Below are 19,595 nucleotides of genomic sequence, written 5' to 3'. Positions count from 1 at the left end.
AATTTGAGGCGTAAATGCGAAGCGGAAATAAACGAAATGACAGCGTCGCCGACACCGTTGCAAATGCATACGGAAATGATTGGCGATAAAAAAGAGAAATAAATTGTAAAAAACAAAAAATAACAACAAACAAATCAAAGTTAAAAATAATATTATTTCACGCAAAAACCTTTGGTTTGGTTATTATTTTCGTGTCTCTCCCTACAATGAACTGTTGGCCAACTCGCAAATCAGCCGACTAACCCAGCACCCGCTTGCCTTTTAAGCAACTCGCCTCCAGAGCAGCTGACCAAATTCTCCCTTTTTTATTTTTGCCTAAGGAGTTCATAAAAGCTCAACTTATGAACAAATGAATGCTTGCAGGCCCAAAGTGACGCAAAAATGCTAGTACAGTGGGGTGAATGCGATAAAAAGTGCATTAAATTAGGACAGTTAGGAAGGTAAGTAAATGTGAATTCTATTTGATGGCGAGGAATGAAGGTTGGTAAGAGAGTACTACAGGTAGGCGAATTATACTCGTTGCGAATTGAGAAATATGGAGCTACGAGTGCCTGTGATGTACTGGGCTTCCATAGAAAATTACTGCTTGAAATATGATCTCTTAGCTACTTCAAGTGGGAGTCCCCAATTCTTATTAATGACTCTTCTGTAATAAGACTGTAAAACTTAAGCCTTATTTAGCCTTTTTTGTATAAGACTTCCAGAGAAGTTGTTTGTTTCGGAACCCAAGAGCCCATTAGTAGAAATGGCTAAAAATTTCGGTAATATTGTCGAGGAAAACTTTCGAAAAAAACTATTGAAATCGTACATCGAGAGGTCAAATGCAAAAGAAATTTTACCTATGGCTGATCAGCCTTTGTTAAGCCGATAAGAGAAACAGACACAAAGTTGAAATGAAAAGCCTCCAAAAAGGGTTTAAAATTCAATGAGTTCTTGGTTTAAGAAGAAAAATGCGAACCTTTGAATGATTTTATAACCTCAACATGGGGGTTGCTTTATTTAAACCTTGATTACCTGGCAGCTAAAGGGAATGCGACGCTTTTACACAATGTGCCAAAGCCTTGTTAGCCAAGCAGCTTCAACTTTTTGAGGGCTCTCAAACTCTCTGTGTTCTTTATGAACAGTGGGACGTGGATACCGATGTCAGCTGGTAAGGTTAAATGTATATATTAACACCTTTAGCAAGATTTTAGGCCAATGTAAAACCTCTGTCGAATTTTGGTTACCGCATCTAGTTGCAATGTAAATCGTCATTGAGTTGACATTAAAGCAAATTCTACCCACTTTCGGGTTTAATCCACAACCACTCCAAGCGCTTCTATTCCTCGTTGTACTAGAATAAAGTACACCTTACCATTTGCCAAATACAACCAGGTTGCAAGACCACTGTGGCACCCTGCTTCCTATACTCATGCCTCAGAAACTCAAAATACGCTAAAGCTGCAGCGACCTTTAGGACACCAAGCGCGCACGCAAGAACTTGTGGTATGGAAACCAGCCGAAGTTGCCGAATGTAACCAATCCGCGGCAACCAAGAGTCAGCGGCTTGCAGCCGGAGGTGAAAACTTACGGCTTACAGTCTACGGCCACGTAATGGCAGTTATGGCTCTTGTCGCTTAAATTCGTTGTAAAGTCACTCATTTTTGTTGTTATATGGCGCGGATGTGGTGCTTGTTGCTGAAGCAGTTGTTTCCTTTAATTTTTTTCGTGGTGCTTGCAACTTTTTTCACTGCTTTATTTTTATTTTTAGGTTTTCGCTTTTTTGTTTTGTTGTTATTTAATTCGCTGTTGTTGTGGCCATGTAAACGGAAAACAGTTAACTGCTGTCGCAGTTGTTATTACAACAAAACTGTCGTTATTTAGGCTTTCCATTGCATTGCACCTGAAGGCAAGGAGAAGGGCGAAAAGAGAAGCATGAAAATCTTCAATTTGGGCTGGAAGGGGGGGGTATCAGACTCACAACTCTCCTAGTCTGCAACTCACTCCATGTCATTCGTGCTTATTGTGTCACTTCCACACTCCGTTATTTTCTTTTAATTTCTTGCAGCTAGCTGGGAATGTTGATGAGATGCTTTTGGCCTGTTTTGTGTACTAAATATTTACTCGCTTTTAAAATGCTTGCAAGTGTGTGAGCGAATGTACTTTTGCATACTTGTGTGCTTGTATGCGTCTGCATATGGCGTTCGCACTTTGTTTGTGTCACTTGAGCCATTGTGTGCCGTGGCATAAGCACTCACTTTAAAAAGTGCTTCCTGTTTTTGTTTCTATGTTGTAGGTATTTATTTATTCATTTATTTGCTCATTTGTCCTATTCTCCGCTGTCTGCCATGTTCCTTGCTTTCCATGTATTTTGTTTATGCTAAAGCAAGCCATTTCTCATATTAGTTTTATTGTCTTGAGTGTTGGCTTCATGTCGTTGGCAGGCAACCGAAAGTTGGTCAAATATGTGAAGGTTTTTTGGAGTGAACACAAAACGTACAGAAATTCATATTTAGTCTTCTATAACAATTTTTGTCTTGATAAGATTTCGGAAAATTCAAAATTTGTCCAATATTAACATTTAAAAATATATGAAATATATAAATACCTATCGACTTTCGATATAATGGGGGCCTTATTGGCCCTGAAAATTAGAACATATCCTGCTTCAAACCAAGAAGTAACTCAGCAGAATCAATACGAAATGAACATATTGGCATATATAGTAGGTTAGGTAATAGGTATGGCGGTCGCAGTAGCCGACGTGACTACCATTCGGAACTCGGAGAACCTAGGTTCGAATCTCCGTGGCACACAAAAAAAAATGAAGAGAAAGTTTTTTCTAATAGCGGTTGCCTCTCGGCAGGAAATGGCAAACTCCCGAGTATTTTTCTGCCATGAAAAAGCTCCTCATAAAAACCCACCTTCTGAAGGAGGAGCTGGCCAAATACCCAAAAAGGGTGCAAGCGCCAATTATATACAATATAAATATAATATTACAAGAGGTCGGGCAAAATATTAAGTTAAGTTACGTAAATTCAGTCTACGCTAACTAAGTTTTTGGGCTATGAAATCATTATTTGGCATCTTCGAACTGTAAGGAACTCATTTTTGAGCTCCGACTATGTGAACCTTATTCCCTACAAAACACAAATCGTGGAAAGCATTCAAGGGCTATTGTGTTTGACTGAAATGCTGCTTCAACAGTAAAAAGAAACGTGTTTGTGGATAGTCACTTGGGATAAAACATGAAACCATTATGACACCCCTAAAAGCAGAAAATCCTATGTGAAATCGAGAGAACACGGCCTACTCAAAGGCCGAATACCCATCCTTCGAAGGTGCTGCTGTGTATTTGGGGCGATCAGCATGGTGTGGTGTATTATATATTATATATGTATGTAATTAGCGCGTTGGTTGTTTGACCGAAGTTTTGTTTTAATTTGTGGTGTGTGCCTTGATGTTGAGCGTCTCCGAATAGCAGATGATCTTTCATTGGAAATTTTTCCTACCGAGGTCCGACTATGACAAACTATTGTTAGTGCTATTAAACAGTCTTAGAGCCACTGGAGAAGAGGAAATGCACCCATGATATTCAGGTCTACGCTATCGGAAGGGTCCAGCCAAGATATGGCACTTCAGCAGCGTTCCCTAAATTTTATAGTGAATCTTTATGCTGTTGTAGCAACAACAAGAGAGAGGTCGATAAAAAAAACGTTCAAATACTTATCCCATATTTATTTTTTGTAGGTTTTTTATAATCAAAAACATTTTTCTTTTTCCATTTAATACTGACCCGCATACAACTTTTCACTGTTTAAACAGCAGAATCTTTGATTTCTGCTAATTTTCTGAAAATTTTTTAATCTTGCCAAGTACGTGCAACAGCGAGGAAAAAACAAGCATAACAACCGATTATAAATAAAGAACAGCAACAAAAATAATGAAAACTAAAGTTAGTTGCTAATTGCTGGACAATCATTAGCGACTTTTTACGCTTCGATGAGGAAACATGAGCAGCCAAGTTAATCGACAAAGACAACAAACACGAACAAATAATGAGAATCTTGGCCAGCGGTTGAGAAGTACGTAAGATTAAATATAAATAAAGAAATGATGCGAAAAGATTAGATAAAAATTGAAAGCAAAAAAGAGGAGGAAGAAGAAAATTCAAATTAAGAAAAAATAGAAAAAACGACATAAAAGATAAACAAAAAACATCAATATAATAATGCGATAAACTCAAGTGAGTTAGTACCAAAAGTATCAACCATAAAAAAATTAAAAGCAAAAACAATTAGTCATGCCACAGACACACACCAACAAAGCATGAATATGCAGTACTACTCCAAGGAAAAAATGTAAATAAAAAGAGCAAAGTCGGCGCTGGTAACTAAAAAAAAAGTTGCAACATTTTTCTTTTTTTTAGAAAACTTCCGTTATGCGCAGCTTGGGGGCGGCGGCGGTGCTACTGACAGCAGATTAGGATAACTGAAAATGAAGGACACCAGACACGCCATACCAAGAGCGAGAAGGGCTGGGCGGGCGAGGAAAGCGGGAAGGATTGACGATAGCTTGAATACAGATGCAGTGATGAGCACAGATGCCGGGAAGTTAATGAAGGAAATGATAAATCCGGCGGATGAGCGGTAGGTGACGAAGAGGGAGATAGACAGTAAAGGCGAACGAATGTAAGAAAGTGTGAAAGCGGCAAGTGGGCTGCACCAGTTGAGGAGTAAAGGCGGGGCGGATATTGAGCGACTGGTATGTTGCTCGGCTGCCTGTGGATTTGTTCAATCAAATTAGTGAAGGGCAATGGTCAGCGGCAGACTGCTGGCGTTGGAGAGCAGGGGCAGAACGGAAGCAAGAAAGTGAGAAGGCGAGAAAGCAAGCAAGTCATATTGTGCTAAGTGAGCGGGTGCACGGATTCGCGAATATGCGCATATGAGCGAAATTATGAAAATAAATATTAAGTAGAAAAATACCAAAGAAATGGGGCAATTAAAGGATAAGCAAAAAAAAAAGAAAGCAAAAAAAGTTGCGAGTAAAGCTACTTTACTTTTGTCGGTTTTTTTTCTTGAAAGGCAACAGGAAGTGCGCTGCTATGAAAAATTAAGCGGAGAATGCCTGCGCACTTTCGCAATTTTACAATACTCCACTCCCTTGCTTCCCTTCTGATGTCCACTTTTTTTACTCTGCTTCTACGTAAACCAATCGCTTACCACAATGAGCTAATGAACTGTTGAATGAATGGCTTGAATAATGAGCTGGAAGAATTAAGTAAATGTTGGGGGATACAAAAAGAAAATAAAAAAAACAGAGGGGCGGGGTGTAACAGCGAAGAATAATTAGGCTTAGTAATTTTTGGTTCAGAAACGTTTCATGCATTATTTTATTTCATATTATTTATTATTAATCTCTTTGAAAGTCTTAGATATGCATGGCAATGAATTTGTTGGGCACTGCTAACGAGTTTAAGAAAATTTGAATTGCAAGTTTCTGGTTCTATTCCAAAGAAATTCTCTACAGAAGCTCGTTTGAAGCATATCGGCAAAACTTTTTCTTACAGACCGATTAAGATTCATATGGACGAAGGTAACGAAATGTGGCAAAAGATCAAGATCTAAGTTGGCCTAATAGGCTGCTCTGCTATGTTCGTTTAAATATTATGTTTTCGGTACTACTCGTTTACGCGATTTTGGTCGAGTTTCGCGCGCCAGTCGTTTCTTTCTCGTGTCAGGTGGACACATTAAGAGAAACCAAGTCCTTCTCCTCCTGATCTTTCCAGAGGAGGTCTTGATATACATGCGCTTAATATCGATTTCAAGCTGGTAATGATCTTTAAGTTTATAAATTTAAGGGGTATGTCGGGTTTAAACCTTGGATTTATGTGTGAAGCCTTTTTTGGTCACTAAATTTTTGTATTCCTTGCAATTTATTAAAATTTTTTCAAATTCATACGTTTTGAATATTGCCTCAGTTTTACTCCACATAAAATAGCCTTTTAATATCAATACTTCGTAATCATAAGACAGCCAACGTAGCCGAATGGGTTGGTGCGTGACTACCTTTCGGAATTCACAGAGAGAACGTAGGTTCGAATCTCGGTGAAACACCAAAAGGAAGAAAAAGTTTTTTTCTAGTGGCGGTCGCCCCTCGGCAGGCAATGGCAAACCTCCGAGTGTATTTCTGCCATGACATGTCTACATGGTATGACACTGTAGGCCCCTACATTTGTGGAACAACATCAAGACGCACGCCACAAATAGGAGCTCAGCCAAACACCCAAAAAAGGTGTACTCGCCAATTATACATATATACATATATATATATATATATACATATATAATCATAGTTTGTGGATTGAATGTGATATGAATATTGAAAAATGAGTAGCGTCTATTGGCGGACTCCGATTTTTGGCATTTTTGACAAATCTTATTCGCTTTACCTTCATTTAAATTTTGTTTTTAATAATTTCTCTTAATTTAGTTCCAAACTAATCAGCGCCTGTAAATGACTAAATTTTTTTAACTTTAAACCAAAATTGGTTAGGTAAAGTGCTAACTTAACACGTTGAGTGCCATGTGACCCACAAGCTGAAAAACAAAGGTAAGCTTAATTAGAATTATAATTTAATTTAAAAAAAATAATGTCAAGTTTTACAGTTAATTACTTCAATGGTATCTGGGCAGTGCAAATTTCATATAAATGGTGGCGCTTAACGGGTAAAAAATCTTCGCTCTTCGCCATTTTAGTTTTATAGAGAGCTTTATTTTACTCCAAAGAGGAGAAGAGGCGTATAAGCTGTCACCTACATTTAAAGTTTTCCTGGTCTTTACCAAGGTGCTGGTACATATGTCTACCCTTCGAGACGAAAGGGGTAAGTCATTTGGACCGATTATTCTTTTTTAAAAGAACTTGCTCCCAATCGAAAAGTCTTCAATACTTCTGTTCTGGCCCTACGCTCCAACCGGAGTTACAGGATATTATATCTATAACCGTCTTGAAATTTTGTATTGTACCTCTTTACACAATACGCCAGATATCCCTAGATTCTGCTTTTTTAAATAATTATTACCTTACAATAGCAAATTAGCCGATTTTGTTTAACGAAAATCGGATTTTTGTCTATGAAAAATTAAAAAACGAACGAAATTCTTCCAGGAATACCTCGAGGGTCATCTCCTTCAAAAAATTCAGTTCCGAGTTAGGACGTACACAAAAAAACAACTTTTTTCACGAAGCCTGCGGAGATTCACTGTCATTCACTCAATTTTCACTATTTTCCTATAAAAATGTAGAAAAATATTTCCCAAATATTGCCTTTTTTCACCGAATTAAACTTATCCCGTCCCAGTGCATTGAGTAATTGAGTTCACCCGCTTCAACTCGCAGCTTAAGCGAATTTTCAAATATGACTAGCAATATTTAGCTGCCTTGAAGATTAAAGCGTTTGCTGCGGAAATTACTGTTTTTGCTACAAAGTTTTCGAGACCAACTTCTTCCGTTGAATCCCACTTGTGCGCCATCTTCGTACAGATATGAGAAGTAAGCAAATTTTTCCATAAATCAGTGACATTACAGCTATCTCTCTGTCATAGTCATGGTCCTTATGATCTTTTACATATGCATAAATGTCCATAAATACCTGTATTTACAGCATAAATTACAACACTTCAGCTTGAGCTGACAGCAGCAGCACTTCTGGCCCAAAAGGTAGCGTGGAAAGTTATGAAAAGTATGGAAGGTGTGGCAGGAGAATCGCGCTCCGTCGGCAATTAAATTGCAGCAAACGGCTGACTACCTTGGCACCTACACACACACATGCACAAATACGTGTAATTTAATGAAAGTGTGGTGCAAATATATGCGTTGCAACTGCTGACAGCTGGCTTGCGTGTGTGAGTGTTCACACGGCTGTTCAAGTGTTTATATAATATAATTAAATTAAATAATTTCGCTGTGTGTTAAAATGTAGCCAAGTAGCAAATACAAATGGAAGGAAGCAGTTGAAGAACGGAAGCAGCAAAAAATATGTCATTTTGTTTTTTGTTTTTTTTTTGGGTTTTCCAAAGAGCAAGCAAAGCGCGACAGTGAGTTGTTGCTGGAATGATATGTGCGCGCAGGATTATTGCTGTAAAAGTTATTTGTGTGCGTGTTTGTAGGTATGTGAAAATGAAGTTTCGAAGTTGCTTGCTCTAAGTTGCTGCGCCGTAAGTACGTTTGCATGTTGCGCTAAGCCGCCTTTATCTAACTTTATACCCCCACCTCAGCTCCACTCTCTCCTTGACCCACACCTGACATGCTGCCCAGTCGACACGAACGACATCATTAATCTCGTGGCAGACATAAGCGGCAAAACATGTTCATAAAATTTATGCAACAGCGTGGCGCAAGAGAAATACTGAGGGAATGAGAGTGAATGCTATGGAGGCGATGAAATTGCGTTTTTGTTGTTGCTTCCACAGCAGCGCCCCGTGAGGCAGTTAAAAAGGCGTTGAGGTGATGTTGGCGTCTGTTAGTTGGTTCGTTGAGTGTGATTCTTTGCAGGACGTGTCACTTTAACAACAATTGTTGTTGTTGTTAAATGTGCGTCATTATTTCCGTTACAAAACCATTAGCTTACGACATGCAGACATCTATTTATAAATATATACATGCGTATATAGATTTGAATGCAAAAACAAATAATAAAGGACCATTTTTAACAAAAGACAGTTTAAAAGGACGAACAAAAAAGCTTTTCATCAGATTATGCTTCAAACTTGAATAATGTTGCAGAACTAAACAATTTCCAACTCGGTTAAATTCAAAATTTATTTCATTTAATTACTGTGAAAGCTCCACTAAATTAATCAAAGCTTCATTAGAAGTGTTTCGTATAAAGCAATTTCTGCAAGTATAAAGGAAAGCAAATAAAAAAATTAAATTTTTTTAGAAACTTTTTAGAAAAAAATTGTTTTTGTTTTTTTAAATAACAAGCAACTTTAGAAAGCTCTGACTGAAGGTAAAGCTGTCACTGTTACGTTAAAACAGAAACAAAAAGATTAATAGAAGCTTGTTTAATTAAGATTAGAAAGCTTTCACAGGAACTAATTTTTGAGCTGTAATTATTATAATTTTTTCATAAAAATAATTCGGCACCCAGATTCACTACACAACTTCTATGAAAAATTATGCCATAACAAAAACAAATACTGTGAGGAAAACTAAAAGCTTATTAAGAAGCTTTTACTGAAAATAATTTTCGAGTTGTAAGCAGAGGATAACCCGTAAGGCTTTATTAGAACGATTTTACGAGAAAAAATTTTCAAGTCATACCAAAAAGTAATTTATTAGAAGGTTTTCACTAGAAGCCACAAATTCCTCGTTTGTAAAACCCGCAAATGGTTTTAAGTCATGGCAAAAAAAAAAACAATTATTAGAAGCTGGAATTCCATTGGTTTCTTTGAAATTTCGTGATTTGAGCTTTATTCAGCTTTAAGTGGAGTGTAAATGTTTGCTGCTTTTTCCATTAATAAAATGTTTGAGGCCCAACTAGTAGACCCTGCATAAACTTTGTGGTTATTTGTTATACTGAAGCGGCACTCTACGGCTCTTTTTTCATGAACTTTAATGAGCAAAATAATTTTGCAGCGAATTGAAGTGAAAGTAAACAACATCTTTAACATCCTTATTTAATTCTTTGATGCCTTTTCAACGACAATTCATTTCACCGACCACTATTCTCTTTAATTAAAATTTCTTCTTTCACTTTCTAGGTGGTCATTGAATGAGCGTTCATGGGTAAAATTCTACCTGCATTAGAAAGAGGCGGAGAGAGTCCACGCACACCAATTTTTTAAGAAGGAAAATTTACGTAAATTTTATAGTTGAGGGATAATGAAGGAAGTCGCGAGGGCGATGAGCTAGCCAGAAAGGGTACCAATCTTCCACTGCTTGAAAACAGAGCCAATATTGGAATTCTATGGCAACTTGCATATTAAGGATAAAGCATGATATTCTCCAGGAGGCCATGATCATGGAGGATAGGTCATGATGAGAAGAAAATGCTTGTGTTACAACCAGACTATTTTAGTCGCAAATAGATAAGAAAAGGTCAGGAGAATTGCTCAACCTCTCAAGGGGGAACATCTCGAAGGTCGTAGCTTGTGCCACTGGCTGTTAGGCAGGCACTCATCTAGGCAAGGAATCTTTTCTCATGAGTACTACAGAATTTGTACAGAAGAGAAAGAGGAAGAAATAGTAGAGCACTTCCTCTGTAATAGTCCAGTCTTAGCTAGGAGTAGAGCAAGGTCGTTAGGACCTCTCTTACGAAATTATCCGGTGTTGGGATAAAACCTATTCTACGCTTCATAAGAGTGTCTAAATGGTACCATAACGGACCTACATAGGCTAAGTGAGTTGACCATTCTAAACCGACTGCCACTAAAACCTAACCTTGCCTACACTTCCTACAAAAATGCCTTACAATAATTTTTTACAATCCCACAAATCGAATTCAAACCAATTCGATATGAGCCCACATGTTCACTGCATGTTTTGGAACCACGGATAAGCTCAGCACAAACCACGGACATACCATACATGGCATGATTTGCACCTTTTCCCTGCGCCCCACCTTGCTTTTGCGCTCGGCCTCTTTTCACACAGGCAACCTCAAAATCATCGCACCAAATGTTAATTAAATTCTAACAAACGCGAACGAGTAATTTCTTAACACATCGCTCACATAGCACGCGCTTTCTTCCTCTCCATCGCTACCCTCTATCCCATAACTTTCCTGCGCTTGTTGTTGTAGCAGCAAGAGGTAAATTCAAGTGCAGCGTCGGCATTAAGGCGCGCGTATGTGTTCGTATTTAATAGCGATTGTAATTACAGTTGTGCACACTCATACAGTCACACCTTAGGAAGTAGGTGTAATATGAACATACCTCTGCGCCGTTTAAGCGTCGACCCGGCAGGCTATTATGAAGATTTAGTGGATTTTTATTATTGTTGTAATGTTTGGTTGTTTGATGTATATGTGTTTGCTGCTCTCGGTGCACTCGACAAGCGTTATTATTGTTACAAGGCTCGAGCGTAAATTAAAAGGTTCTTCACTTCGAGCGGACTGCCAGCCTCTCGTGGCAAGTGCTGGCATACAAAAAAAAGTAAATGTATAAAACAAACAACAAAAACAACTAAAGTGACACTTCGAAGCGCGCGTATCTGCACAGGTTTGCATGTATTTCATTTGCTTGTATGTATTCATGTAAATGTAGTAGTTACAACAATTAGACGAGCAGCACTCAATCGCGGCCTTGGCCATCTTCACTGCCACAGCGTAGCCTTGCTGAAAGTAATGCTTCTGCACGAAAATCTACACTTGCTTCGACCTCTCTCCTCCCTCACGCATACATTTTTATATTAGTGGCATTTTCGTTGCAAACATGGCCGCATAACCTGGCACCTTTCTCCACCATTCCGCCGCACTTGGATATTTCAACTAGAACTTTTTCTTTGTTGCTCTTCTCATATTAAATGAGGAAAAGCGTAATAAAATATATTCGTGTTTGCAATAACGCGTAGAAGCATAAAATATTGCATATTTTAAGGCGTGCCAAATGCTTTCTGCTACCTGATGCTTAGAAAGCTTTGAAGTTTGTCTCAGTCACTTGGCACAGACAGTGAAATGTGTCAGCGTGTTAATAAATTTGGTGTGAAATTCAAGTGAAGACGAGGCATCGAAATGATTTTAGATGCATATAGACAGGCGCAAATGTTAGCGCGCACCGTTATGTTGACACGAGTGGAAAATGAACGTGTGAAACGAAATTAAGAAATTCGTGTTTGGGAATCAATGCGTGATGTGCATTGTGTGCTTGGTACGTGAATAAGCTCCTTGTTAGAAGTTTAATTTTGAGTTTATTTTCTCCGAAATATTTCATTTAGCCACTCTAATATTTTAGTCATACAGTATCCTCTATGCTTTAGATAATTTGCCATCAGAAATTTGTTGCGAGAAAAATGTAAATCAGCACATTTGAACTGAAAAATATGCACCTAAAATTTTCACGTTTTCTTTGACGGTATTTTGCTGTGCTAAATAATTTAATTTTCGCAATATGGTTGCCACTCATTTGACCTTGACGAAATGCGGTATCATTTCACATTCATTGAATGTTCTGTTGCAATGTCGCGATGGGTGCGGCCTAAAGTTTTGAGAAAAAGTAATTCAGTTTCGTATAAAAAACTGTCGCTGCCCGGTTCTTGAACTCATGTTATTTTATTTTTATTTTTTACGAGGAGGAAGCATCGAAAGCCTTACCCCGTCAGTGTAGGACTTTAACCCGAACTAAACTTCCTACCGTCAAAGTACCGATACCCCCGGTATGCCGTCAAGTATCTAGTCGGTAGGGGGTTGGAGCGTGACACTGAACGTCAGTTACTGTCCTGTTGCAATACGGCACAAGCTGCATCTACCTGTTACCATTCACTGTGAAATAATTTCAGAAGAGAGTCGTCCCTGTGCGATCTGCATGCCCCCTCATATCACGTCCCAGTTTATACCATATAAATATTAGTTTCTAACGACAACGTCAGTTTACCTGTTCCCCTCTGAGTAGGTTTTCTGGTTTATACACTTTCTTGGCTATCGCGTCTCCATCTTGCCTGCTCGCTGTGCCGTTTAAGCCTTTAGGCTTATTAATCGAAACTCACGAAAAGCACATGTTCCGCATCTTCGTCAACTGTTGGTGTGTACTGCTCGCAGTATAGAGTCCTTCATACCCATAGCCCTTAATATATATATAATTGGCGCGTACACCCTTTTTGGGTGTTTGGCCGAGCTTCTCCTCCGATTTGCGGTGTGCGTCTTGAGCCCATAGCCCTTAAAGTACGTCTTAAAATAGCCACGATCACTTAAGATTTGTGTGAGGTAATATTCTACTTCTCCTGCTTTCTCTGTAGCCAAGCCTCAACTTTGGGGAGGAGGCGGTGGGCCACGTGTCTATTTTTAGTTGACCTTGTGCTGGTCCTAATACGTGTACAACCTTTCATAGTTGGTAACCAACAGGCCATCTGTAAGAGCACCTATCGACTGAGTTATCCGCAATACTGGGACTCCTCTTTACCCTGTTCCACAGTATGAGTTCTAGAAGAAGGAGGAATGCTGCTTTGCAAGATTTGAAAATATGATGTTTTTAAGTTTATTTTAAAAGGGAAGTAAATCACCAAGCTCAGCAGATTTTTTGGGATATTTTAGTATATATTAGGTCAAATCAAAAGTCCCGCGCAGTTTTCTGCTTTATTTTGACGATCGTCATCGACTAACATTCGTAGCATACGGTTGAGTTTCGATAGTGTTCTCTGAGTTCCTTCATTCGCGGTGCAGTTATATCACAACAACTACACTCTTACGTTTGGTTTTTTCCATTTGCTTATTTTCAAGTGTACCACGTGCTTAATTTATTTCTATTAAACAGTGACAGAATGCCCCCCGGGGCGCATAATTTAGGGGATAATAGGTTCGCTACCTTAGCGTCCTCCCCCAAACGGAAGAAAAAACGTCCAATTAAATTCGACGATTTTCCTGATCTTCCAGATCTTAACAAAACAATATCCACCCCAAAATACATTGTTGTTTCTTCTACTAATTATCAGAAGCCCCTATCGCATTATTCATGCTTCGCAGTGCAAAAATCGTTAAACGTGTTAAGCAAAAACATAGAAAAAATTTCAGAACTGAGAGATGGAAACCTTTTACTACTGATCAAAGACAAGCATACTGCAGAAAAATGTATAGCTGCCAAACAACTTCCAGGAATATGCGATATCACATGCAAATACCACGATAACCTCAATTTCGTGAAAGGGACGGTCTTCGCTCCTTTTCTCAAGTCTCTTCCTGATGAGGAAATCGTAAAAGAACTATCAACGGAGGGTGTAGTAAGTTGTTTCAAATTCACTAGGATAGTTGATAACAAAGCAACACCAAGCGGAGTCATCCTTCTTACTTTTGATGCTTTCAGAATTCCAGAAACCATCAACATATCTTGGTATAAAGTTAAGGTGAGGGAATATTTCCCGAATCCGATGCGCTGTAAGTCTTGCCAGTATTTAGGTCATACTAAAAAACATTGCAATAATGCTCCATTGTGTCAAGTATGCAGCCTCCCCCCTCATCCAGACTTAGAGTATTCACGCATAAGGTGCGCAAACTGCCATGAAGAACATCCATCCAGCTACAATAAATGCCCAAAATTTTTGCAACAAAAGGAAATCCTTAAAATAAAAACCCAACGTAAATGCACATTGAAACAAGCGAGAGAGTTTTACTCTTCTCAACTTCCCTCTACCTCAGCTCACTTTTCTTTCGCTGGTGTCACATCCAGCAACAAAATCATTCAACCAGTAACAGAAACAAACACTAGCAAGAACGTATTATTACTCCAGCAAGAACATACCACTTCGAGTTCAAGCAAAAATATCGTTAAGCCAGCAAATACCAATGATCAAACGAACTACAACTCATCTTCTCTCTCCCTACAATCAAGTCAATCATCTAATGTTGATCAATCTTCAACTTCCATTAATCTAACAGCTTCATCAAGCAATACTACTTCTAACTCACCTATTTTCTCCCCACCACCAAGAAAAACATCCAACATATCTCAACCTTCAACTTCCATTAATATAACAACTACTTCAAGCAACACTATGCAATCACAACCGATCTCTAATTCTACAATCTCTTCGCCTATTACTCGTTTAACCCAGGAACTTTTAAATCAAAACCGCTATTTCTCTTCAACACGGATGACCTCTGACTCTGAAAGCGAAAGATCAGATAGGTTTAGTAACTCCATTGATGACCTTTGATATACTTCATTGGAATATCCATGGACTTTATAACAATTTAAATGAATTAAAACTACTAATTAAAGACTTATCTCTATCTATAGTTTGCCTGCAGGAAACTCACATCCCCTTCAATAGGTCTGCGCCTATTTCGAATTCGTTTCATAGCTACTTTCATAACCTGCCCCATAACGCTACCTCAAAGCAAGGCATATGCGTCATGGTAAAAAAAGGAACGCCCCACAAATTATTAGACATTATATCCCCGTTGTCAGTCATTGCCGTCGAAGTCAATTTAGGTTTCAAATTTACTGTCGTTTCTCTCTATATTCCTCCGCAACAACCTTTTAATCTAAAAATGCTTCTAGACATAACCTCTAGTATTACTACAGATATACTCTTGATCGGTGATTTGAACGCGTGGAGCCCCCTTTGGGGATCCACTTCGGATAACTCCAGAGGCAAAATAGTAGAAGATTTCATCCTTCTAATTAACTACATAGTGTTAAACAACTTGGCGCCAACTCATTTCTCAACTCACCAGACATTTACCCATGTAGACGTAAGCATGTGCTCGGCGAGCTTGGCGCCAAAACTCTCTTGTTCCACTTCGTCTTTTCTCCACGGTAGTGATCATTTCTACCTTCTCACTAAAGTTGTAGCCGCCTTGTCTAATCCAGGGATCCCTAAACCAAAGTTTATAACACAAAAGGCGAACTGGGAACTTTTCCAACGTACGGCAACTGTAACGTCGTTTAAGTAGAACCAATCATCTACGATCAGCAAAGAGGCCAACAATATAACTAAAACTATTCGTACAGCTGCTCACCTATCTATTCCCCAAACACAAAACAAATTTCACAAAACCATGGTGCCTTACTGGTCTCAATTTCTTTCTTCTTTACGTAACAAAAAACAAACCCTTTGGCATAATTATAAGAGGCATCGTTCCCTTTCCAATCTATTGGAATACAAAAAAAGTAACGCTTATTTCAAAAAAAAAAAACTGAAAGACGCAAAGAGACAAAGCTCAGAGGTGTTAACTAGTACAATAACCCCAGATTGCAGCCCCAGAAAAATTTGGTCTAATATAAAGATGCTTTCGGGTACTTTCTCCCCCTTATCCATCAAAGTATTAGACACCCCTCATGGCCCTATCAACTCGTCTGCGGACATGGCAAATCATTTTAGCTCAGTTTGGTCAAGCTATTCAAAGGACTCCAATTTCCACCCTAATTTTGTTGCCGAGAAAAATCTAACTCTAATAGAAAAGTACGTTATTAACTCTCCATCGCCTTCAGCCCAAAAAATTGAGTCCCCTATTACCATTTTCGAGTTTGAAGTTACCATTAGTTGCATGTCAGGTAAAACCCCAGGCCGTGACCGTATTTCATATTCATTGCTGCAAAACTTACCATCTGTAGTCAAAACTCGATTAGTCAACCTGTACAACGCCATCCTAAGCCAAGGCATCGTCCCACACACGTGGAAGAATGCACTAGTACTTCCCATTCCAAAATCGTCTCAATGCGGAACTTCTGCTTCTGATTATAGACCTATATCACTTTTGTCATGTTTAAGCAAAACACTAGAGAAGATTGTTGCTAACCGCATTGTATGGTTCGCACTTTCAAACAAACTATTTGATGCCCATCAAGTAGCGTTCAAGGAAGGCCAGGGAACGATGGACGCCTTACTTATTTTTGAACATTTTGTGACTTCTGCCCTTTCCACAAAAAACCACGTATCTGTTCTTAGTATTGATTTCGAGAAAGCCTACGAAAGAATCGGTCCGCATACCATTCTTCGAAATCTTGCGTCTTGGAAAATCGGTAAAACGATATATAACTTTATCAAAAACTTCCTTACTTGCCGTCTTTTTTCAGTCAAAGTCAATAATAAATATTCAAACACATACAAACTTTTTAATGGTATCCCACAGGGGTCACCACTATCAGTGATCCTCTTCATTATTGCATTTGACGACATAAACAAAATTATATCGACGCATAAAAGAATTAACCACATAATATATGCCGATGATTTACTTCCCTCCTCTAAATGTAAAGATTTATCGGTGGTACACAATGATTTCATACAAATTTTATCGGAATTAACAAACTGGTCAAATACGTCTGTGGCCAAAATATCGTTTAATAAATGCAGAAACTTTCATATATGCAATAAGAAAATGTGTCCACCGATGAACTTATCTTTCAATAATGTTAACCTATTGTTATGTAGTACTTTAAAAATTCTTGGTATTATATTTGATTCTAAGCTAACTTTCAAAAGTCATTGTAAATACCTTAGACTAGCTCTAGTTAAAATATTAGATATAATCAAATACTTATCGTCGAAACACTGTCTTGTCCATCCAGCATCGCTCATCAATGCGACCAAAGCGCTACTTTTATCTAAAATCGACTATGGCCTACCGATCTATGGGCACTGTGCGAAAAACAATGTTAAGCTCATTCTCCCTCCATACCACACCGCAGCCAGGAGAAGCATACGTGCCTTCCCTACCTCACCGGTTATTTGCACTTTGACAGAAGCTGGTCTTCCAACCATCGAAGAGAGAGCTACTGCCAACACCATCAAATTGATTCCAAAGCTCCTTCGGTGCAAGAATGCAGTATTGCTCAAGGCGGTTTATTCGGCAAGCAGAAGGAAAAAACACGGATATCGACCGTCAACTATTATGAGATGTTTAAATGCTGCGAATGAACTAGGTATTCCTATCAAACCAGAGAAATTCGATTACAAACGTCCTGTGCCATGGTTCCAGTTTAACAGTCTGCTGTACCTAGACATGCATTCTTTTAAGAAAAGTACAACTCCTCCAACAGTTTACCGTCAAGCCTTCGAACAACTTGCTTCAAATCTAAAAGAACAAGGATGGACATTTTTGTATACGGACGGGACTAAAACTGTTTCCACCACAGCCTTTGCGGTAGTAGACTCCGACCATAACACAATTTCAGCTGGTCATCTACTAAACTTCTGCTCCGTTTTTACTGCAGAAGCCGCCGTTCTGCTGGAAACGCAATATGCTCTCCGAACTGGTGAAAAATACATTGTATGTATTGACAGCATGTCCACCATTCGTTCAGTAACCAACATACCAAAAAGCAACTTTATCATCTCAACGATCCGCAATGTTTTAGCTGGTGGAAATAATTTAATCAAAATCATGTGGGTTCCAAACCACGTAGGAATACCTGGCAATGAAGCCGCTGATGAAAGAGCAAAACTGGCAGCAAATCAACCACCTATCGCCTTGAACGTGATTCTCAAAGAAGATGTTTTTAGGCTTTCCCAAGCAAAATTTTTCAAAGCCAAACTTTCTGAGTGGAATAATTTCCGGCATCACTACTCAGCATTAAACTCGGTAAGGCAGTCACCCACCTTCCCGAGGGGAATAAACTGTAACGATCTTAGAAATTTCTCCCGCCTACGAATTGGTCATACGACAGCAACGCATAACCATCTCCTTAAGGGTCTTCCACCTCCACAGTGTCCATTTTGCAACAGCGCTTCAATCTCGGTCATCCACTTGCTCGATAATTGTCAACATTTTTCAACAATAAGATGCAACGTCTTCGGTTACAACACCCCTTCCGATGCCCTGAAAAGCTATGACTCCGAATCCATCAAGCACATCAACAAGTACCTTACGTTAGTTGAGCTTAGGAAGTTAATTTAGAGTTAATTGTCTAATAGCGTATAATGTAAGATATTAATACTATTTATTGTTACTCTGGTAAATTCATTAACAAGCTAGCCGAAGGTGTTTACACTAGTGCTCCATTTCAATGTAAAGTAGTGGATCTCCTCTACTTTTCTTATATATAATAATAATAATAATATTTTGACGATGGAATTAACATAATTCGGATCATTCGATATCGATGAAATATGCACCCTTTTGGTCGATACATTTTATCCATTTTGAAGAAACCATTTCATAATCTCACTATTGAAGAAATTCTTGTGCTGTTGATTATATGACTTCTCCAGCTCATTTTCTCAAACTCCTCTTGTGGCCAGTTCTGAACCATGAAGAAAAGTTTACCAATGCTTTAAAGTTTAAACAGAGGGAGTAAGAGTGACACCCCCGATTCAAGCTTTTGCTCAAATTGCAAAACGCTGTGACACCCATCTGGCTTCCCTAAAAACAAAAGTGCCAAAGACCTCTTTGTAGGGCGTAATGCCAACATTCTTCTTTTTAATTGGCGCGATAACCGCTTACGCGATTTTGCCCGTTCCATCGTCTGCGATATTCGCCGCTGCCAACGTGCAAAGGTCCAAAAATCTTGCGCAGAATCTTTCTCTCGCTTCATCGGATGTTGTCATCGTCCAATCTTCTGCGCCATACGTTAGGATGGGCATGATGAGAGGACTTTACTGCTCAGTCCAAAGTGGCACTTGTTGGCAAGAGAGATTCTACGTTGGATTTCAAGGCTGACATTGTTATCTGTGTTAATGCTGGTTCCTAAATAAACGAAGTCTTTCAAAACCTCGAAATTGTAACTGTCAACAGTGACGTGGGTGCCGATACGCGAGTGCGCTGACTGTTTGTTTGAAGACAGGAGGTACTTCGTTCTGTCCTTGTTCACCACCAGACCCATTCGCTTTGCCTCTTTATCCAGTTGGGAGAAGACAGAATTAACAGCACGGTTGTTAAAGCCAATATGTCAATATCATCGGCATACGCCAGCAATTGCACGCTCTTATAAAATATTGTGCCTGAGCGATTAAATTCTGCG

Source organism: Anastrepha obliqua, chromosome 2 (genome assembly GCF_027943255.1).
Source record: "Anastrepha obliqua isolate idAnaObli1 chromosome 2, idAnaObli1_1.0, whole genome shotgun sequence".
Taxonomy (NCBI): Eukaryota; Metazoa; Arthropoda; class Insecta; order Diptera; family Tephritidae; genus Anastrepha; species Anastrepha obliqua.
This window is presented reverse-complemented; position numbering follows the sequence as displayed.